The 24595-nt window shown below is 37.3% G+C and overlaps 1 pseudogene; it reads right to left on the reverse strand.

Annotated features, from left to right (window-relative positions):
• Positions 1-1881: 1881 nt before the first annotated feature.
• LOC101559827 lies at positions 1882-2467 on the reverse strand (annotated as a pseudogene).
• Positions 2468-24595: the final 22128 nt, after the last annotated feature.

The following is a 24595-nucleotide window of genomic DNA, read 5'->3' on the forward strand; positions in this document are numbered from 1 at the left end:
TTCAGCCTCCTTTTAGTGGCGCCTTTGGAATAGAAGCTGACCTCTGAGAACAACTGCAGGTTCTTGATCGAGCCTCTTGCTTATCCTCTCACTCCCCATGTGTAGTTTTCTGAGTCTTATTGACCCCATCCTTGTAAATGATTCTTCTCAGCCTGATCTTTGAGATACTGACAGATCTTATGGTAAGAGATGCTTCCTACCTCAATAATCCTCATGCTCTGCTGTAGCATGACTGCCCTCCTTACTGAAGCAGTTCCTATGAATAAAATTTATTGCTTTTCCATTGCGCAGATTTATTCTATTTTACAACACAGAGAAGTTTTATGTGGGAAATGGGCAGTGGGAATAAAGTAAAAACACTCAGTTTGAGAATTACACACATCAGTACCTGAAGTGAGCTTCAGGAAAATATATTAGCTGGGCAGAGTGTAGCATATGTTGAAACAGGCATTACTGCACCATCAACCTAGCAGTTGCTGTGGATAGAAGAGACCTGTAATGATATGAGAACTTGTAGTTTATCTAGAGGGGATTTTTCCCCCACACCACACATTCTATATTTTTCCCATCGTCCCACCACTTCATAAGCTCCTGTATGGGCAGAGAATTGTTCTACATTGCGTAGATCCTCCTAGTGCTCTCGTCTCTTTAACAGCCAACTGCTAGACTTTTGGGTTGATGGTGGGATGGAAAGCAGTTTTTAGCATGGAGTGGTGAGGTTTGGGTCTCCCTCCGGTTCTGTCCCTAGCAAAAGGTAATTGATAGCAATCATGGAAGACTGGCTAAAGGAGACATCTTCTCTAGTGCTTGTTTATGAACATTCACATATCTAGTGAAATATAATAAAACTTATATGGTCAAGCAACATTTGTAAAAATCCCACACCTATAAATCTCTGATAGACATTAGAAGTGAAAAGTAATGTTTCATATTTAATAAACCAAAACAAAAAACCCATAGTAGATATTAACATGTTTTCAAATAAACTATATTTTGCCTTTAAGGCACTGTTAACTTTATCATTTAAATAAATTTAATATTATTTTTTCATTGCAATATAACCAGTTCCTAATTTTAAAGCATTATGTTAACATAATTGGTGGATATGAAAATTACTTAAATTGTAAAAGTAGAAAGTAATCTACATAACACAATACTTAGTATTTCTGGAATGTATTACATTCAAATCTTTTTTTTTTTTTTTTTAATTAAGTGTTGTCTTTAATTGGAAAGCTAACAAACTGTCTAGTTACATTTCTCCCCCAAACCACAAACTCGGCAATTACTAAGTCTCTAGGCAACATATTCAAAGCTGAGATTAAAAATTTTAAAACAAATCAAGTCCTCAGGTCCAACTAAGGGAGTCCTGCTACCTGCAGGCTAATCTGTACCAGTGATACTGCTTGACTCTAGGAGGCTGGAAGACATTCTAGACAACCCCACTTGGAACAGTTACTTCAAGTAGCCTTTTTCCAGTTTCCAACTTCTGAATAAAGATAGTATTTTGTTAACTCTACTGCAGAAAACTTTTGTAAGTTGTTTTATTTACAATGCCAACTTCGAAAAGCTCACTAAAGTTAACTGGACAATAACCTCTGCAGAAATCACTTTACAAAAAAAGGGAAAGCTCAAAATGTCAACTTTCTACAGAGAACCCACAGTTCAGTTTTATTCAGAGGAAAGAAAACCAGCAACTTTTGCTCAGACTAGAAGAAATTCAGCCATTGGTTTGGAATCTGTAACTCAAACTACACATGCAATGATGACAATATTATGCTAATACAATTGTTTTGCTTCTGCATTTGTCTACTGTTTGTCTAATATTAACAATTATAAACAGAGCAGTGCAACTAGTATTTGGAACAATCCTTATAGTGTTACAGTGTCAGGCACATTTCACTTCTCTTCACACCACTGGTTCTCCTTGCGTACCTGGGCTTCCTCCTCTTCAGTGAAATCATTTTTGATATTAAAAGTCTTGTGAATCTCCTCAGGAGTTTTCCCCTTGATCATATTGGCAACAGTCTTGCATGTAACATCAAGCAAGCCTTTGATGTCTAGTAGTTTGCTGCCAGAATAAGTTCAAAAAGGGTTCCTTGGTCAACTTTCAGGAATCCTTGGTCCCAAACAGGGATGTCATCTGTTCGCTTTTCTTTGTTCTCATCATCCTCAGGAGGAGGAGGGTCATCCTTGTGGTGGGTACACCACTGAATGACCTTTTTTAATATTGCTGCATTAACATTTGGTAGAGGAACTGGGTCATCATCTCCTTCATCATCCATTCCCAAATCTTCCAACATGGTCTTGATTGTCACAGACTGTTTAGCGATTTCAACATCAACTTCAAATATCTCTCCATCAGAACTCTGCAACTTAATTGAAGGCATGGCGTTTGGTCTCTAAAAGACGGCGGGCCCGAGGCGACAAGAGCACGAACTGATTCCCACCAGTCGGAGAAAGGCAGCGGCGGTCGAAGCCACTCTACATTCAAATCTAAGCTTAGTTTTTGTTTTCTTGTTAAGCAAATTATTTCTGTCATATTGATAATAAATCATTTCCTAATAGATTTTAAGTTTTTTTATAAATTGTTTACCATGAACTAGAGAATATATTATTTTATCAACCACATATGTGGAATAAAGCATACTATTAATTGCATGCAGTAAAAGTAACAACAGACAAGAAATTATTTTAATAGAAAACTTGGTCTTAGAGAAATACTTTTTAGTGAAGAAAATTGTACAGTACATGGAAATAGTATGGAGGCCCCCACAAAATTATAAATTACAGCCAAGGTCACTTCTTAACATTTTCCCTGATAAGTATGTCTGCATTACTATTTGTAGATTAATCCATGTTTAAGTATGAATCCTTCCATTCAGTTTATCTTGTACTCATTTCTGCTTTTCATACCACAATAAATGCCATATTGTTTATTACAAGAAGAAAAAAAAATCCAGTTATAAGTAGATAGTTTTATGAGCAGACTCTAATCTGCAAAATTCCAAATAAGTTTTTAGAACACTGGGAAGAAAATGTTAACTTACTTAATATGCCAATGGTTATATTTTCAATTTTTTCTTATTAATATAGTCTGATTCTACATGTTTGTTTTATATACTTAGTGAAATATTCAACTTATTTACAAATGACACATTGTAATTTTATCATTTAAATCTATCTGTGTACCATCTTCAGTATTAAACTCAAGCCAAAAGTGGGCACACAAGATAGGTGTGTGACAGTTGGACACTACAGAATAAAAAATTTTATATGCTACTGAATATTATCATTAGATATAATAAATTGGCTTATAAGAGAAAGAATATATATGCAATGCTCATGACTAAAATACTTAAATAATTCTTCATTGAAGGCTGGATCCAAGGCCATAAATAATATTAATAAGAACTCAGCTTTTCTCTGTCACTGGGGTCTCTTATTTCCAGATGAACATCAGGCTTTTCAACATAGTGCTACCTACACAACTCCTTCAAGCATACATGGCCTTCAGATCACATCCATGAAGAAGTGTTTCTCTCATACTTACTATATTTTAGAGATTAGTTTTCTCATATACACAAGAATACAGTAAAAGTTTAGTTTTGTCCCATTACTTGTGAATAGAAATAGAAGCAAATTCTACAAGAGGGAGGATTATTATCTGAACTATCACTATTTGTGTGCAAGGAAATCAATTTACACAATTATCATGTCTATCAATGAGGTTGGGATGCTATTTTTTTTCTGAAAGCAAAATAGGATTCCAATAAACAGAGAAGGCAGCTAAAACTCACTCATGTCCTAGGCCACTCTCTTCATGATCCTATCTTCTGTTCTAGTGGAACCGTTCACATAATTATATTTTACCCACTACAATCTCTTTTTTTAGCACTCCACTAACTGAAGGCTTCTTGTCTTAAAGCTTACACTGCCTGACCCCCAAATACAATTCTTTTCTGACCCTACTATGCATCCAACTAGCTGTGATCTTGCCACTATGTTGATCTTTTACTTCTTGTAGTTTACCTCCCCTCTCTTATTTTGCAAAAGAAACTCTTACATAAATATTCAACTCCTGTGCTGGGCACATAGCTTGGCAGCCTATGTACCTTCTTGACAAGCACAAGGACCTGGGTTTGATCCATGGTACCACATACTGTGCTGGGCCTGGGATCCCAGAGAGTGCAGTGAAAACCAGGCATTGTTGCACATGCCTGTAATTCCAGCACTGGGGAGGTTGAGACAAGAGGATCAGAATGAGTTTTTACAAACCTTATAGCTCCATGTAGCTAAAGAAAAACAGACAGTAGTTCTAACATTTCTTACTGCTTTGAACTTCATTGCTGTTCACCATGTTTGCCATATGCATGACTACTTTCTTCCTAGGGTGCTGATACATGTACATGACACATTTCAATTCTTTTCACGTCCACTTCTTCTCTCACACTACCTACCTTGCATCATTTTGTCTCCTTGCAATTTAAATGGATTCTTTCTCCCTTTTGCCTACCACCCGTCTTATATTTTCTCTTTAGCTGTATTTTTGCTTCCTCATGAAGAGAAACCATGTGATCTTAAGCTCATGTGCCTGATTCATTTCACCTAACATCAAGGTCTCAAGGTGCATCCATTTTCCTACAAATGACTCATTCTCCTCTTTCTCCATAGCAGACCAGGACTATACCCTCAAGCCCTTCGTGTGTTGTAGGGAGTCCTCCTTGGAAACCTGCTTTACCAAATATTTAGAGGCAAGGTCAGGTAAATATTTTCTTGCTTAGTTTAATGAAGAATGGCAGGAAGTCAGAGACATTTTGTTTGCGCAGATCCCAGCATGCCACATCTAAGTACCGTGTCTTGAGTTCCTTGGTATGTTTGCCATGTTGAATTGTGACTATGTTGGCATTTAACTCACATTTTTTTTTCTTCACATATCCTCTCGAACCAGACCAGGTTTTAAGCCCTTGACTGTGAATCTACTACAGAGTAATGTCGCATACTCATTCTTTGTTTCTTGTTGTTTTCATTTCTTTTAGTAGGTGGGAAAAATAAGACCATGGGACTTGAAAGGTGTTAATCGGGGAGAGGATGCAGTGCAAATCCTAGCAACTGAGTACATGCACAGCGTCAAGTTTTGCTCAGTGTGAGGCATCTAATAGAGGAAACAGCTCTGAGCATCAGCAAATTAAGGTTGCAGAGATGCAGCATTATCGTCACTGTTCTGCTGAGTGTCACTTCTACTTGTTAATGTGCGATCCTTTAACAGTTTAGTGGAAGACTAGAAAATTGATTCAGAAGAACCTCATTATGAACTGTACACTATTGTGACATGTGCCTCTAGAGTATTTTTTTTTTCTTGGCAGCATCTGATCTTTTTGGAAATTTAATGGCTGTAATTTAGTCTCCTCTTCTCCCATCTATTAGGATCATTCACATTTTGAGCGATTCCATTTCTTGTGACGCCTCTCATAGATGAGTTATGAAGTCATGATGTGAAGTCATGATGAATTATGAAGTGATCAGTTCAAAGACAGGAACCTGAGAGATACAGATGCTGGAGAATGAGAAGAGTAAGAAGCTTTATCTCTGGAGCACTTTCTGACTTAACTTTTCCTTTTTTTTTTTCTCTCTCTCTCTCTCTCTCTCTCTCTCTCTCTCTCTCTCTCTCTCTCAACTTTTCCTTTTTTTTTTTTTTTTTCTAGAGTGACAGTGTAATCATTCCCAGCATCACTGAGTGACTAGCATGGTGACAAATACAAACATGCAAATACATCTTGAGTATGATGTCACATTCCTTTGTTTCCCACTTTAATTTTTAAAATATGTTTTAAAGAGATTAAAAGATAGTAGATAAAAATTAGAAACTTTAGAAAATTTCACTAAGCAAAGTAATAGGAATCCAACAATGGTTGTTATATTGAATATTTTTTCAAGTTTATGGAAAATTTAGAGAGTGCTCAGTTTAGGAAAATAGATATTGCCAAAGAAAGTTAAAAATTTGGTTACATAAAAATAATAAATAAAATATTTATTAGTGAGTAGAAATAAAACTAATGTCCAGAAGCTTCCTAAGTAAATTTAACTGATATGTGCTACAAGAAATTAATTTATTTGAGTGGAGGGATGTGTACAGATATTGTATAAAATAAAAAACCAATTTTTGGTTAGGTGTTAATTCTTGTAATTCATATAAACTTGTAAATTTTGGCTTTTATGTTAATTTTAATAAATGGTGAATATTTGAAGTACGTTAATTTTAAAAATTCTTAGTATATGGAGAAATATGTAAATATCATTTGAGTATAAATATGTGATATGTTACACAGCCTATGTCAAGCAATACATCACCTTACAAATTTAAATTTTATTCTAGTTCAGGCATGACAACTCATAATTTAGGGAGGTTTCATTTATATCAAAGACGCCGTGTGTATGTAACAGCACACTATATTTACAAATAAGGAAGCAAATCTGGAATGAAAATGAAGACTATTTAGAAAGACTTAAGAGCAAAATCTTGTTGGATTTTTAACAAATCAAAAATATACTGCCTTGAGGAAGGAAAGTTTAGACAGCAAAGAAAAACAGAGGAAAGAAAATTCTCCAGGAAGAAAGAGTGGCTTAGGGAAGAGTCAGATGAAGATATTTCAGGTGATCACCAGAGGAGAATACATCAATGAAGCTCAAGGTTAGATGTCTCTAAGAATGCTACGATACCTGCAGAAGAGGGACACAAAGAAAGAGTGCGACATTAGACTCTCTGTGGAGAGGAAGCTTAAAGAGTCTCTAGGCCCTCAGTAAGCCACTCCACACTCCCCTGGGCCTTTCAGCCAATGATGGACTCCCTGACTCATAAGTCTTCTCAATCATGTGACACTGAAGAGGGATATAACAATTTGTGGGGACCAAAAGTCTAACTAATTGTTGCAAGGATTCTTCTTTCTCACTTCAGCATTTTCTTTTTTTCTACACCAGGGATCAAGCTCGGGACCTTGTACTTGCCAAACAGGTGCTTATGGCTCTGAACTATTTCCCCAGCCCTCCCACTTCAATTTTGAATAAATTAATTAAGAATTTGAGAAACATTAATGAAATGTACAAAAACACTTTCAAATAAACAGAATGAGGTTAATTTGATGTTTTAAAAGGGGAATCATATGAGACATAGCTCATTGAAATTATGCATATGGCACTGATAAGCACTTGTACGTACTGGAAATGTAAGACTAAATCAAACATTTGAGGACTTGTAATTGGGCAGAAGGCTTTGCTCAGTGAAGTGAAAAGCGAGCTTTTATAGTCTGAACCTGAAAGGGCAAAACTGGGTTGAGCCACGCATTTTCCCTGTTCTGATGTGACATGGTCTATCAGCAGCCTGGGAGGCCATGCTTGCTGCAGATGACTGGTTAGGCCCTGCTCTCTCCTTCTCTCTGTTACAATGCCTAGATTGAGATTTCAGTTGTCTGCCCACTAGTTAGCTTGAAATTCATTAGATAGACACTCAAGCTTCAGAGATAGGCTCAGGGCAATGACCTCCAGCTCATGTAATTTAACACTTTCCTCCTTTGGTGGCTGATACTAAACAGTCATTTTACTTTCAAAGCTGCCAGTGTTTTGAGTTGCTACAGGGTTCTACAGTTAATGGATTGCTGGTTAGCAGAATCAGTAATGAACTGTTGCATATGTCATATGATCTCCAGAGCTGAGTCTGTGTGAGGGGTGAGAAAATCTTCAATTGTGCTATACAATAAAATGTGAGTTGTGTCCTTCAAAAAAGCTAAACAAAGAAAGAAAAAAATCCAAACAGACATTTGAAGGAGACTTGAAATGGGTAGGTGAATGGCCTAAAGACAGATAGTTATTATTAAATTGCTGGCTGTAGTATTTATGCATTTTTAGTATGCGAAGCACACAAGTGAGAAGGATGATTGTGAAAAATTAACATGAAAAGACTTTTATTTTTTTTCTTCTTGCAGAAGGCAAAGAAGGGAGACTAGCCTAAGATGATAAGCCAAGTGATGTCCCAGATTCAGTACAAACTGATGATCAGAATAAGGTATCCAGCGAAGACTGGAAGCAGTACCAGTGATTCTGGGATGGAAGAGAATATGGCACTTTTTCTCTTTGAATTGCAGGTATGAAAGTTTCCACTCATCTTGGTTATGCATAGCAAAATCCTCAAGTATATGTTTTTCTGACTAGAGTAAGAAAAAGTAGCTGCATATCAATATTTGCTAGCTCACTGTATGGAATAACAACCTCCGAGCCCTGCTTATCCCTGTAGCAGATGTCACTACTTATGGTCTAGTATTAGGAAGAAGACATATTATTGGCAATGATTACAGAATAATGAGTGGGTGGAAAGAGGAGAGGCAGGGTGCAACAGGAGGAGAGGGACCATTTTGATAGGGACTACTGTGATCTGCAAGGCATGAAGAATTAGATTCAAACTTGTTTTACAGAGAGGAATGAAATGGTATAGAGATAGAATTTGGATACCTAACGAAATCAGGTTGTAGGCTGGGAAAGGCCCTGAAGGATCCTAAGGAAGTACTATCTGCTGCCTCAGACTGAGAAGAGCCCAACGTCAGGGGCTTAAGGGAAGGAAAGGATAGTAACAAAGTTTGTTACCAAGCACCATGTTTTCATGGATTGGTAGGACTCATAAACTGTCTCCCAAACCAGCATCCAGACTTCTGTTTTAACTCTACCTTGTCTACTTTTACCAAGAATCCTACCAAGTCTGTGAAGCAGAATTCTTCATGCTTTTAATCACCCTTGCTTGTGATCCAGCATGCCCAGGTGATATCTGGCCTGGCTTTAGCAAGAGCCTTGGGAGGAGCGTTTAGCCAAATCTTCCCTTATCCCTGATCCTTCCACTAACTTTTTTCCAATTACTCTGCCTCATTTCTTATCTACATAGTCACTTGTCTGTGTGTTTAATTAAAGTTAGTCTCACTATCTCCTAACTGTTTTGAGAACCCGTTGCAGTAGTGATACCTATACCTGCTGTGATAATCCACTGGTAAATACAGTTAGCCTTACTATATTGAAAAATTATGAAAGTCTGTTTTGTAATTTAGTTACACAAAACAGATCAGTTAATTGTTTGAGTCAAGAAATGCAGATTTAAGTAGTATGAGGCTGGCCCTGTCATAAATCAAGGTGCATGCATATTATAATCAGTGATTATAAGGGAATAGATATAATAGTGGATATTTAATTTCTAAGATTATTTTATAATATTCTCCCTAAAAATCAAATTCAGAAGAGTGCAAGAGATCTGTCCACACACTAGAGATCCAAAGAATCCAACTAAGAGCCTGTATCCCACAGTAATGTCTCTCACTAGTCCAGCTGAAGGTCTAGAGCCCATGACAATGTGTCATGCAAATCTGTATCAAGGATTTGCACTTGGAAGACTCAAAGGCCAGTGGTGGAAATTAGAAAATCTGTGACACCAGGCCGAGCGATCTGCACTGGAGCCAAAAAGTGATGCTCAAGCTAAGAACCAGAGCTATCTCAAAGAGAACCACAGCCATCCTCAGTGACAGCAAGAACCCAGGCCTCTCCAATGGTGAGAACAGTGGAGTTCATATCAGGAAAACCAGTGCTACAAGCTTAAGTAGGAGGATCAACAGCACACCATCTTCCCTTCCTGTTCTTTTTTCATGCTGTTGGCCATAATCCTCAGGTAGATTTTCCACACTCAAAACCATACTGATTCAGTTCAACTGGTTGTTACAAGTTGATCATTAATTAATCCACCAAAATATAGGAAATTTGTTTAAATCACATGGCAAAGAGAGCATTGTTCTTCATGGAAAGTTGTTCTCTAGAATGCAAAACAGATTAGAATAAAACAGAATTTCTTTAACCCACCCTGTTTTCTAAAAACTTAGGACTCGTGTAACATTCAACTTGTCCAATGATAAGCCTTTCTGCAACAAGAGCCCAAATATGAGCAATCATACATATAAGCAATATTTACTATGTAAATAAACAATTTTCGTGGAGAGGTTGTAAGTCTATAGGTCTTACAGACTTTATGAATCTTATTGATCTTATGTTCCACGTAATTGAAATATTGATATTACTGCTTATACACTAAATTACTTGTAGTGATTTACTATTGAACAGACATAATGTTAACTATGTCAGCCCCCTCAGGGAGCCCAAGGGAGATTTTCCCAAAGTTAAATAATGCATATATGCAACTCATCCCCAACAACAGCCGGCAACATGGAGCAAAGCAGGGCACAAGAGTGCAAGAGCAGCCTGCATCTTCATTGTATAACTCTGAAACAGGTTGTTATCTCATATTTACATTCTTGTATAATGCCATAACTATCACATGTGTGTTTACCTGTGCTAAGTCATGGTTACATAACCGTATCCCTCTGTGTTCCTGTCTGCATTAGACAAGCAGGGTCACATCCTCAGGTGTCCTTAGACCCCCTGAGCCTTGAAGCAGTATTAGTGATTTTCCACATTACACTTCCTCAAAGGTCAGGTGAGTATAAACATAATATTCTATATGCAACAGGGCACAAGTACTTTCTTGTTTTGTAGTTAGCAAGTCAAGAATCATGCTTTTGAAACAACTTTTTATTTTTATTTGAATAGTTTCATAAATGGACAACATCAGAGCCTGGCACGTAACATTTCACACCTGGGCCATATGTTGAGCCAGGGCTTCAACCTGGAGACTAAGTTATGGTCGTTGCTCATGGTCAGATGTTATTCCTAGCAGGATCCCATGCTCAGCAGTCAGAGTTTTTGGTTAGATGCTATTCTTGCTGGTCAACTGTTTTGGTTTGTGTCTGGGTGTGCCCTCAGAGCCTCATATAGCCATGGATGGCTTCTAGAGTTTGTGATTAATTCATGATCAAATGCTGGGATTATGGGTATGAATACTACACCTGCCTTGGGGCAGATAATTTGCAGGCAAATGTAAAGAGGGGAGAGAGGTTTCCTAGCAGCCACAGCTGCTGTCCCTCTCCTTACTCTTTGCTGTTTTCCATTGCCATGAACTGCTTTTCTCTGCCATGTGCAACCCTGCCTTGGGGCCAGCTCAGCATGGACTGAAAGTTCCACAAATTGTGAGCTAAATAAACCTTTCCTCCATTAACTCTGGGTGTTGGGTATTTTGTCCCAGCAATGAAAGAAAAGTAACTGAAATATCAACTATTGCAATACCTGGTCAAGGCATCTGTTAAGCCATTTTCTGATCAGAGGAGAGGCTTATGTCCTGAACCAGGAAGCCCTCCACGGGCAGCTTGTTGAGCATGTCCCTATATGGCTCACCACATGTCAGCACACACATGGGACAGAGCACTATATGTCACTCTACCCAACCTGGAAGTCTGAGCTTCAGACCTCTAAAGATAGCCCAACTGTTCACTACAAACATAGGGACTCTCCTTTATGCAAAGCAGCCACACTGTCCACAACTCTGCCCTTTGACTTGACCTACCTGTTCCAGTTTCAAACCAGAGTACTTACACACTGTGATGGATAGTGATTGCTGTCCATTGGGTCACAGGTAGACCCATCAATATATCTGTCATTGGGGCTAGAGTTCCATCCTATACTCTGTCCTTTTGTACAAGTTTCTGCAGTCATCATAGGTCCCCAAACTGCTGTCAATAGCAGAGAAAGAGGCTTGCTGTTGGAGGTTGAATTCTAGTGAGTGAGAATGTAGGCTTGTGTCCCTCCACTCTTGGCTGGGCTGTTCACATTCATACCCAGGCCTCTATCTGTCCCATGATTCTTCACAAGCATGCAGGATATGACTGCTGTTTTCTCAATCAAGGAAAACTGGATCTCAGCCCTTCCAAACTTTGACCAAAATCCAGCAGGGTGCTTCCACTTCCCATTTCTGCCATAGACCTCAGCCATATCCATTGTCATTCACATTGACAGAGTGAATGTCAGGTTAAGGTTAGTGACTCATAGGGCTTGCACTTCTGCAGCAGCCCTCTTTTAGTTCAAAAAATCAGCTTCCTCTTTGTTTATCCAGCAAGTGGCTTCTGCTGCCTATGTCCAGTGCACATTGTACCCCTTTTGGTTATCTGGTACAAAGAGCACAGCAAGGTCATTAGGTATGATACATCCACCAAAAACTTATCAAGGTACATATTCCTAATAGTTGTACTGATCTGGGTTTGATTTTTATCCCAACCTATAACACCCAAGAATTTGACAGACCATCCACTCCCTGGACCTTACCTTTGTCCATGTTCCACCCCCATGCTACCAAGTCTTCCTTTAGACTGTGCGCAGCTGCTTTCAAATCTATAAGGCAATCAGAGGTTAACATATAGCAACACAATGAAGTAGTGACAGGGTATGGCTTGGCCCATGTGGCAAAGACACAAAGTTGGGCTGAGCAAATGGTCTTGTGGCAACACCTGGAAAGTCCAGCACCTGTTCTCTGGGTGAAGGCAAGCTGTTCCTGACTGCCAGTGCCACGAAGAGATGAGAAGCCACAATCATTCTGGCTTCAGCAAAAGCCATACTGAAGTGCTCTGAGCAAGGTGTTTCACCCCTGTTTTTCCCAGTTTCAGGACAGTCTGTCCCACTGGTTCATGACCTCCAGGTAGCTGGTACTGCTTCATGAATACAACCCACATGGCCTGTGGGAGAGGCAGCACTGCGTGTTGTGGCTGGCTCCAGACCATGGTGTTTATCACAGGAATTCACCACCAGAATTCTCCCTGCATGGTTTCTAGCCCATCCCCAGTGGGTATGTCTACCTTCAGTATGTATTTAGCAACCAGGGAAACATAAAAGTCACACAGGCATGGGGGCAAGCGCCTGATATCGGAAGTCACTTGGGTTTTGGGTCTCCATAGACTTCTATGCAAGCAGTATGTCCTGTACAATAGTCTGAGTTGCCATATATTAGTATTGACTTAATTCCAGGATCCAACAACACTGTTATATATTATGTATTTTGGGGGAGCAGTAATTAGTCAATTCTACATGTGCCCTCCAGTCTCCTTGAAACCCCCATGACGCAGGTACTTTGGTCTACCTCCTTCTAACTGGGGTTAAGAAGTGACACTTTTTGATCACCAGAGCCACTCTGGCATTTTGGCCCTGGCCTCTTGGTGGGTATTGCTGCTCAGGGGTAATTGCTTCCACAGAGTCAGCAATGCATTGAACAGCTAATGTATCTTTGGATGGCTACCACAGGTCTATCCAGATCTGGTCACAAATGACCTTCAGGGGCTCCAAAGCCTGACCTTCAGGGGAGCCTATCTTTGCCCAGAACTGCCACTTCTTTTGATCTTTTGCCAGTACAGTTTTAATGGATCTCACCTTACCTTGGTGTCTCATGTCCACATCTCCCAGTGTAGCCAAGGCACGCATAGTACCATGAATTGAGTGATCTGTAAAGGGGCAAGATGGGCTAGCACTGAGCCTAATATACCAGGCAGCCTACTCACCAGGATTAGGTCCTTCTTGGGCTACTACACTGAAAATGTCATTTGCCACAAGTCCATTTCATAGTGCACAATTATCAAGTCTATATAGTGCAGGTCACCTGGATTCTTCCAAAACAAAATAGCCACTACCATTCACCAATTATCAGAGTCTGACTACCTACTTCTGGGGCAGTCCTCTGCCCATTCATAGAACCTGTCTCATAGATGGGGTGCTGGCTATGCTGGATATTTGGGACATCTCTTGAGGGTTTAACTGCTTGTTATCAACCCCATTGTCCCACAGATATAGCAGACACACAGGAACTTTTTCACCTACTTCTACTTTAATTGTATTGCCAGCTACCACAGCTCTATGACTGTATAGTTCTTACACTCCTCATCCTCTTCCCTGGGTAGGAGTTCGTCTACCTCTGCCTTGTTTTTCAGTACCAAGGATAGAACTCAGGACCAGGCACTTATGCCATTGAGCTATATCCCTAGCGCCTCTACTTCCACCTTTTGATAAATGGCTGGCCTAGCATGCAAATTCAGGAGGTTTTTTGAACATGAAGACTTCCACTTCTGAAGACATACTTGGAGGAGGCAGTGCTTCTCATGCCTCACAACATGAGCACTGCAGAACCCAGGCAAGGCTCAAGGTCCTCCTCTATCAGTTACAGCTGGCCTACCTGTCAGATGAGGCATCCACCTCTTGATTTGCATGGCAGAAGAGACATAAGAACAAGCAAGCCTCCTGCCCCACTGCTTCACAATGACAGGGAAGAATTTGTCTGTTACCTCTGAGCCTCACAAGACTTCAATGGGCTTCAAGAGGACTGTTTCTCAGTCCTCCACGGCCATCCAAGCTGCCAAGAAGGGGGTTACAGGTGGTCATGGTGAGGCTGGGTTGTTTATCAGCCATTCCCCAGGGCTCTCCCTTGCCTGTAGGTGTTGTTTCCACATCCGCCACAGGACCATTCACCTTAAAGTCCTGCGAGTTTGGCCAGTTGTTGGATCACTTGGGAGTCTCCACAGATGAAGTCCCAAGGTTGAAATATACATGTGCACAAGACATCAGTAGCAACCTCAGGCAGCATGGAGAAGAGCAGAATACAACGCCACAAGAATGTAAGAGCTGCTTGCATCTTTATCATATAATTCTTACACAAGTTGTTGTCTCACATTTACACTCTTACACAGCGCCATAACTAGTGCATTCATGTTTACTGGTGCTAAGTCATGGTTACCCCTGTGCACCTGTCCAAGACAAGCAGGGTCACATCCTCAGGCGTCCTTAGATGTCCCTGACCTTTGAAGCAGTCTAAGTGGTTCTCCACACCATATTAATATCATCTCTAATTAATACCCCAATAACTTTGAGAAATTTAATGCTACTATATCCATTTTACAAAAAAAAGTACGTAAGAATAAAACAAAGCACTTGAGCCAATTGTACACTGTCATAGTATAATTAAACAGCAGGCATTTTCTTTCTTAGCACTAAACATTTTCTTTTTGTTCTGGCTCTGAAATATAAAGAAAACTGAAATGTTTTCCAAGTCTTACTTTTCACTCAACATCTGATTTGAGGATTTTTTCCCCACCCACCAAGAATTTCTGTCTGAGTGTTATGAGTGTCAGTTCTGACACTACCTGGACCACCAGATCCCACTGATTGAGGACTCAGTCCCATAAGGCTACACCTCTCCAAGTTAATAGTCAACCACAAATCAGAAGTACCTATAGTTCTAACATTCACCATCCATCAGAGCTTCTTGATTTCTAATAATTTACTGGAGATATTTGCATAACTTAAGGACCTATATTACTCACATGTACCAGTTGGTTAATGAAGGACGTAGTAAAGCATACAGATAAAGGGATATATGGGGCACTGTTTTTAAGGGTGCTAACCATAAAAGCTTCTGTCCCTGTGACAGTGGAAAGTGTTTACTTTCTCATATGAAGATGTTTCACCAAACCAAAAGCTCTCTGAACTTCCTATCTCCAGGTTTTTCTGTAGATTTCCTCCAATAGATATGATCGTGTTTTAACTGCATTTCCAGTCATCTTTCTGTCAGAGAATGTGGCTGAACCCAAAATTTCAAGTTATAATCATGGTTGGTCTTTCTTTGTGGCCTAAACCCAGGCAAAAATAGGAGAAACATTCTGGAAACTGCCGGCAGAGAGCAGTTTATGCATTTCTTCTACTTTCACATTAGCAGACAAATTATTTCACGCACTCCCCTGACCCCCTACAATCCTGGTCAAATCTGAGGCAGGTGGAAAAATAAAGTGGTCAGAAGATGAAGAGACACTAAGCACAGAGAACTGTGATTCTGACTATCTTATGTAGAGGAGGTAAAAAGTCATTTTCCTTCTATCCTCTTTTGATTAATGGGAAAGACAAATAAATTAAACTGGTCAGAGGAAAAACAAGAGAAAATCATTTGAATTAAGTGTGCGCAATTAGGGATCAAAAGCGTGTGATGAGGTAGCAACCCAGTGTCACTCAACAGGCTTACTCATGGTGAGCTAAAAAACTGAGAAGCAGTGTGGGGTTGTGAGTGGGCAAAGAAAGTCATGAGAGAGTGAGGCAGCAGGTGGGCAGCAGTGGGTGCTGCTGTTTTATGCCAGTGAGAATATCTTAGGTGATTTGTGTTCTCTATGGAGATGTCTTCTCTGAGCACGGACACACCTTTACTGCAAAAAGTGAAATTTACTTTCTACTTTTAGGCAATGAAGTGCAAGCAAAGAAATTTCTCTGCATCTCCTGATTCCTAATTGCATTAAATTCAACTGAGCCATCTCCTCGGCCAAACATTCTCTATCTCTCTCTCTCTCTCTCTCTCTCTCTCTCTCTCGAGAGAGAGAGAGAGAGAGAGAGAGAGAGATTTTTTTTTTTTTTTGGTGGAACTGGGGATTGAACTCAGGCCCTTGCGCTTGCCAAGCAAGTGTTTATTCCACTGAGTCATCTCCCCGGCCCCCTTAAATTCAAAACAGTCCATTTGCCAGTTATGTTTTGGACTAGTACACTCTGCTACTGTATATTGATGTCTTAGCATTCAAATAAGGATAGATCCAGCTGGACAAAATTCTCTTTTATAAATGTGACCACTTGATATATATATATATATGTATATATGTTACATTATATACATTATATATGCATTATATATTATATATTATATATTATATATTATATGTATTTCACACATATATAATATATATATATTATATATATGTTGCCTATTAAGCATGACTTGTCCTTTTATGAAGAAGTCAACTACTATAAAATAATAACAATACTACTAATAACCATAATGGAAAGAGATATTTCCTTACAACTAATGTTTCCCATTTCTTAGATAAATTCAAAAGGTCATATGATGTCAAATGAAATTTGATTATATGCCGAAGTTGTCACATTTTATAAGTTAGTCATTTAAGAAATGAAGGCACGGTAATTCCATACATCAATAATTAAAAGATAAAGGAGAAAATTCATATAAAAGTTGACAAAATAATAAAATTGAGTACATGTTTCATTCTTGAAGTTGAAACTACATTTACTTGAAATTTTGCTTTCTAAACTGTATGTGAAACTTAGAGAATATTCATAAATTGTTTACATTAATATGTGACTTGGAAATGCTAATTACGTTATTTGTGGGGATATTTCACATTTAGAAAGTTATTCTGGGATTTTATTTTTCCTGTGTTAAGAAGAGTCTAGTTTTAAAATTAAGCCTTTATTCCTTATGAAAATAAAGATAAGAAAGATGATCTAATTTTATTGAAATAAAGTCAAATATGTAATGAGGAAAGAGATTAAAAATCACTTCACAGTAAAATGACTGGTTACTTTGAAATAGCAAAAATCATAACACTTTAAATATTTATTAATAAAATATAAATCAAAACAAGATCTTCATGTAATTTAATTTAGAAACTACTCCTGTGTCCTATGTTATATAAAATAAGTAAGCAAACTGCCAAATAAAATTTAGATGTGGGCAGAAACTAGGGTAATTTGCATATCAAATTGAGGTACAATGAGAAAGGAACAAATGATTAATGTTTGTGTTTGGCTTTTAATTATTTTCAAATGTGTCATCCTGCATTGCTTCTACTTTGAGTATATTCTCCATGAATGTAAACTAAAAAAAAAATTATCAAGTGAAGCCATCTGATGAAACGAAAAGAGTGTAACTTCTAAAAATGACAACCTGCTTGTAAAGTATAAATATTTAACACAGTTGCTATGGCTAGAAAAATTATAATTGAGGAACTATCATCTTAGAATCCCTTCTAGCTTATTCTTGGAATTCATTCATTTTGTATATTTTTGTGGCTTGAACAAACTTTACTCATTTATTCATCCATGCAGATAAATATTTGTTGAGCTGCTACTAAGTAAGATGTCTTCTGTGCTCTAGTATCTAATGAAAAAGAAATACAAAACTGTCCCACTCTTCCATTTGTCATTCAATCTATTTCTGTAAATTATGACTATCTGGCTGGATGGGTGAACAAAAGCTCCCAAACAGACACTTTTTCTATGGCTTCTACTATGCTTCTCTGCTTTGCTTGTATTGACTGCCCTGTTGACCACGACAAGACCTTTGTATTCCCTTCATAGATCTCATTCTTTAAATAAGGAATTTGAGGCTCCTGTCAATTGTAATTCCTCAGAGATACATTGGATAATTGCTCTTTTATTTCATACATTTATTTATGGTTTGAAATTGTGCCAAACAGCGACTCTGTTCCAGGAAATTTTCTCAGCCTTGGAATATAGATGGATTTCAAAATTCAGTTTAAAGAAAGATTTAAGCAAATACTTTGAAGTATGAAGTGCATTGAGAAGTTAAGAGAAATGCAAAAGCTCAAGTAACCTTGCAAGAAAAAGATGAGACCTGAAAAACAAGATAAAATTAGCTAGGGAAGACCAGAATTAATAGGGTCACACAGGCAGAGGCAGATGTTGCAAATTGTTTAACATAGAAAGAATTTTCCAAAGGCCAGAAAATATGAAAAGTCAAGAGGTGTAACATGAAAGAAGAGCGTAGGTGTTGTGTTGAGAAAAATGACAAAGTGGTACAAGAAAAGATTAGAAAGGGAGCCCTAGCTCAAAACACACCAAGCCTGCTTCTGCTAATGCTTCCGACATGGGGATTCTCTCTGCACTTTCCATAAAGGACCAGGCCTATTTGATTTTGATATTGATTTCTGATTTCTTCACATAATAACTGGCAAACACAAGGACTCTATAAGCATCTATAATTTGAGAAATAAAGGTATTTTCAATATCAGTAATATGTAGAAATATTAGATTAAAATAACTAATTGGTGTAGTAAGTATGCTTAACTATATATAAATATGTATGCCTACAAAGATTTATAGTGACATCTAGTTTCCTCTTTGGTTTGATAATTTATTTTTATTCATAAATTTCCCCATGATGTTAAAAAGCACTTAAAGTGAATTAAGAGATTTCACTTATTGTCTGATATGTACATACATTTTCTAATATGAATATTTTTCTAGAGCCTGTTTAGAATATTCCCACATATATTTTCTTTATTATACTTATAAATTATTTACTCACCTCTTTATTCCTGTTCACATTTCAGAAAAATATTCTGAGAACAATCTACCCTCCATATTTTAAAAGGCTGTGTACTTTTTGCTGCTTTCAATTGGCAAACCAACAAAGATCTTACCTTTCCAATGCTAAATCTATTCTTTTGTGTCTAAATATTTCATGCAAGTTTTTGAGACAACATACAGCATCGTGTCTATTTGCACAGTTATCCTTATTTAATGTTGCAGAAACACACCATTAGAGACATATTAGAAACCTGTAATGATTGTTGGAGCTTAATTTTTTTGAGAAATCATAAATTCTTAATGTGATTCCTTGTGGAGCCTGAGAGTGTACGAGATCCCCAAGATGTTGTTTGTAAAACTCTGGAAGTGTGTATGTGCATACATTCTGTAGTCAACAGGGGAAGCTACCATGTCTTTTATCACATTCTCTAATGGATCTGTCAGCTTGAACAGAAAGGTAAGAAACACTGCCACGAATGAGGATATGTTTTCCTCTGAGGTTCCATAAATGCACAAAACTTTGCTTTAGAAAATCATCTATTTTTCTTCAGATGCTCTTGGAGCTAATTTCTCAGTAACACTGAAACAAAGAAAGATCAGTTTGAGCCAGGGAAGCACATTCCACATTTGGAAGGCTGGGTATGGTGCTGCTCTGGTAATGTAGTGGAGCATTCATCTCTTCGGTTTTTAATTAATATTACGTTCTGATTTGGTCAGAGAACAATGATCTTCAACCATATGTTTTTAGACAAATGACTTGCATCAGCTTATCTATATTCCCCAAGGGACCATAAATGTGAGAATGTCATTAGTAATTACCTGTCAAATCCACTTAGGGCAGTCTTAAATAATTAACACATTATCACTTTGAGTTGTCTGTTCAGTGACTGGATAACCACTTTCCACACTCAGTGTTCCTCTTGCTTCTCTTGATTTCTAGATGGCTTTTTAAAACTTTTCAGCAGAATGATAAACACCTTGTAGCTACCCTTTTCTTGAAAAGATGTTCAGAACCTTTAGAGAAGAACATGAACAGTTCATTAACCAGGGATTCAATCTCTGCCACCCATGTGTAAAGAGAAAATGGTTTTGAATAAAAAATACAAGAGGAGAACAATGAATTCTTTTGCTGCTTTCATACTTTGACATGTACAGGCTTGACCTCTGTACCCATCTGGAAACAAAGCAGCAGAAATGAGGAAGGTTCTCTGCAGTGTAGCCTAGACACACGCTAACAATATTTCCAAATCGACATCAGATAGTAGGTGCTTCTATGCCTAAAGTATTTTTAGAAACAAAAAAAATCACATGTGATATTTAAGATGTAAAATACTGAAATGAAGTCTGTCTGGTTTGAGGAAGTTTATTATATACTAAGGTGTTTTTTGTTCAACTTCTCCCTAGCATTGAAATTATGGCAAATCTTTATTTGACAAGACATTGCAATCACTACTTATAAAGCTAAATATTCAGTAGGGATTTTAAAATTTCTTGTCACAATAAAATCAATAGATGTGAAGGAAAAATAAATATGTAACAAAAGTTGTATCAGTAATTCTGTGATTATCTATGCAACTGGTGATCCAGCTTCATTCATTCATGGGATATTTGGCAGAATTTTTATCTTGTAGTCAAAAGTATACTTGATATATTTGGCTTCAAAGCCTAAAAATTCACAAATACAATGCAAATTGTGTAAGGTGATTGAATATAACACACCTTTTGTTTAATACATTTCTAGACATTGTATTTATATCTTTTTGTCTTGTAATGAATAGAATCACTCTGCTGTAATACCTCAGTTCATAAACAGTTCTGTTAAACAATTTGGTTTGCAAAGAAAGCTGTTCAGCAAAATTTTCTTTCTGTTTGCAATTCTGCATTGGGTGACAAACATGACCATCCCCATCCTCCATGCAAAAACACGAACAGTGTCATCTTTGCCAAAATCATAAAACAAATTAGGTTCATAATACAAGGCACCACTGTATTCAGTTAGCTGACATTTTTCCTTTTCTTTTTAATAAACTTTTAAGTTTTAGAAAGTCCAGGCATGGTGGTGCATGCCTGTAATTCAATTTGGGAGGAAGAGGCAGAATGGCCATTGTGCATTTGAGGCTAGCCTGGACTACACACTGCATAGTGAAACTTTTTCTCAAAAGACACAACAAAATTTTAGAATATGTTACAGTTTATGTCCAATCGTCCCCCCAAAGCCTCATGAAGTTATGGGGTGGACTTTGAGAGGTTCTGATTAATTCATGATCCAGTGCTGAGGTTATGGGTGTAAATGCTGCTGGGATTATGGGTGTGAGTGCTACACCCAGCCTGGGCAGAAGGCCTGAATGCAACATAAGGGAGAAAGACTCTTTGTTGCTGTTGTTGCTACTGCCCCTCACTTTGCTTTTGCTGTTTCCACCACCATGAACTGCTACCCTCTGAATGTACCAGTCTACCATAGACTAGCTGAGTATAGACTAAAACCTCCACAAACTGTAAGCTAACTAAACCCCAAACTGTAAGCTAACTAAACCTTTTCTTCTTTAATGTGGGGTATTGTGCATTTTGTCCCAGCAAGGAGAGAAAAATAACTAGGACAGAATGTATTTAAATTTATATAAAAATTATGTTAACAGTAGTTCCATAAACACCACATCTAGTTCTACTGTTACTAGTACCTTAAATATATGTATTAAAATAAGTGAATCATGGCTGGTCAAATAGCTCATCAGATTAAAGTCAGTAAAACCAGGTGCAGGGGCAGGGGTTTCTATCCATGAGACTGCTGTGTCAGCCCTGCCCCCCAGGGATTGCTGAGACATTATATCTAGGCGTGGTGGCATTCTCCTATAATCCCAGCTCTTAGGAGGCTGTAAAAGGGGGATCACTATGAGTCTGTGCTAGTAGTGAGACCCTGAACACCCTGTAGACCTTTCCTTAAAATATAAAAAATAAATAAATTAATTAAAAAATAAAATAAGTGAACCAATATCCAAACATTAATTTATTAGCTGAAGCCCACTTTTACTCAGATTTCTCCAGCTTTTGCCTAGTTTTTCTAGAACCTCATCTTGACTTGTACCCTACATTGATTATACTTAGATGTCATATGTCCTTTGACTCCTTTTTGGCTGTGACAGTTCCTTACATTACTCTTGTTTCTAAAACCTTTGACAATTCTGAAGAGTACTGGTAAGGTGTTCTGTGATGCGTTGCTTTACGGCAATGCATGTGTTTGTCTCATGATTTAAGATGGAGTTTTGAGTATGGGAAAGAAAGATCACAGAGATAAAATAATATGTATTTCAGGTCATATTATCATGACTAATTGCTAATGACACCATCCTGAGTCACCTGGTGGATAGAGTGCTTATCAGGGTTTGCCCACTGCCACAGTTTCTGCCTCCACTGTTCCATACTATGCTGCTTGTAGAAAGAAGTCATTTTCAGTTTAGAGTACAAAGTTTGTCTGGTTCTCACTGGGAGCAGAGTTGCTAATTTTTTTATGTACTTAGGACAGGGTCTATAGGGTTTACAACATTATACTATGTAGATTGGACTTGTAGTGATCCACCTGTGTTCAGCCTCCCAAGAGCTGGGATTCCAGATGCTCACCACCACGCCCAGACTTGGGAAGCAGAGTATCTACACAAATTGTTTGAAATTCCACAAGATACACTTGTCTCTTGATTTATATATTTGTTCACTCATTTTATATAACTATAATTTGTACATACTGATTTTATATCTTGGATGACAATCCAGAAACATTTTATTTAGTTTTTCCTAATTTTCAAACTTTGCCCAACTTTCACTTAACTCCGATGTCCTTCTGGTATAACTTTATCATTGTGGCTTGCTTTTTCTTTTGTTCACTATGTTCATTTTTTCTTTCTTGTTTACTAGAATGATATCCAGTTTTCTTTCCTTTTCTTTTTTCTCTCTGTTCATCTTTAACTTTCTTCATACTACAAGATGTTAAGGACTATGTTGTATATATCTTGCTCTAGCTTTAGAATGACTTATTTCTCCAAGTAGATCTAATTAAGCTTTCTTTATTCATCTACTTAGTTTTTAAATCTCAAGTTTGTACATGACAATCTAATTTTTTGACTGTTGTGTGGTATTCTATTTTATAAATACAACATTTTATTGTATTTTTTTCTTTTATTATTTATATTATTGATGAATATTTATGAGAAACAATACCTCAATTATTATGTTTAAAATGAATTTCTTGGGTACATGTAAAAGATTCTCAAAATTATTAAACAAGGAAGGTATTACTGAATTGAGAGGGCTGCCCATAATTTATTGGAAAACATTTCAGTGGATTGAAGAGAGTTCTACAATGCAGCCTCCCTCCTGCTAGGAGTGACATAATGTTTCATTCTTATCATCTTTGATTTTTTTAGACTTTTTTGTAATGTAATATGTGAAATATCTCTTTTATTGTTTTCCTGTTTTACATTTTCCTAAATGTTGGTTGCTAAGGATGCCTGCAAACATACTTTTCTGTCTTTTCCCCTTATAAGTTCTCTGTATATTCTCTCTAGATTACAAAGAAAACTCAAATATTCTCTATATATCCTCTAAATATTTTTTCTAGAATGTAAAGCAATTAACAAAATCTGATATCCTAAATTTAAATATCCAATCCAAAGTGAATATCTGAAATGAATGGATGCTTCTCAGAAAAAGAATACAGACATTAAATAAATATATGAAAAAAAAGTTCAGTATTGCTGATCATTGAAGAAAAACAACATTGAGTTTCATCTTATTCTAGAAAGAATGGCTATCATTAAGAAATAAACCAAAAACTAATGTTGCAAAGATTTGGGGTAAAAGAAATCCTTCTCCATTGTTGGTAGTAAATTGATACAACCAATATGGAAATCAGTATGGGAATTCCTCAAAAACTAAAGTAGGAGGTCCCTCTTCTAGGTATCTTCATGAAATAGTTAAAGCAATCAAACCTCAGTGCTGTATGCATACCTCCTATTTATAGCACCACAATGTATGATAGTCAAATCTGGGGAATAACCCATATACCATCAACTGATGAGTGGATACAAACAATGTGGCATTGATATGCCATGGAGTCCTATACTACTACAAAGAAGACAAATCTTGAGATACTTTTAGGGAAATTGAATCACATTAAGACCATAATTTAAGTGAAATAACTCAGACACACAAATTAAAATATTGCACTGTTTCTCTTTGTGAAAATCCCTCAGGAAATCTTGTTTAAATGGGAAGAATAATAAGCAAAAGGGAAACAGTACTGTAAAAAGAGAATGCAAGGAAAAAGTGGAAATAAAGCTATTTTCAAATAAGGAAGGGAAGAGTTACTTGAGGAAAAAGTGTCTATAGGAAAAAAAGGAAAATTATACTACAAAAAGAAAAATACTAAGTTTTTAAAAGGATTTGTTGAATAATTTTTTCTTTAATGGGTAAGAAGATATTTAAAAAATATTTTCCTATTCTTTAAGGTTAAAAATTTATCTATATTCTCTTAAGTAGCTATAATTTTCTTTAAAAA

The sequence above is a fragment of the Octodon degus genome, unplaced genomic scaffold (assembly GCF_000260255.1).
Source record: "Octodon degus isolate 3935 unplaced genomic scaffold, OctDeg1.0 scaffold00366, whole genome shotgun sequence".
Lineage (NCBI taxonomy): Eukaryota > Metazoa > Chordata > Mammalia > Rodentia > Octodontidae > Octodon > Octodon degus.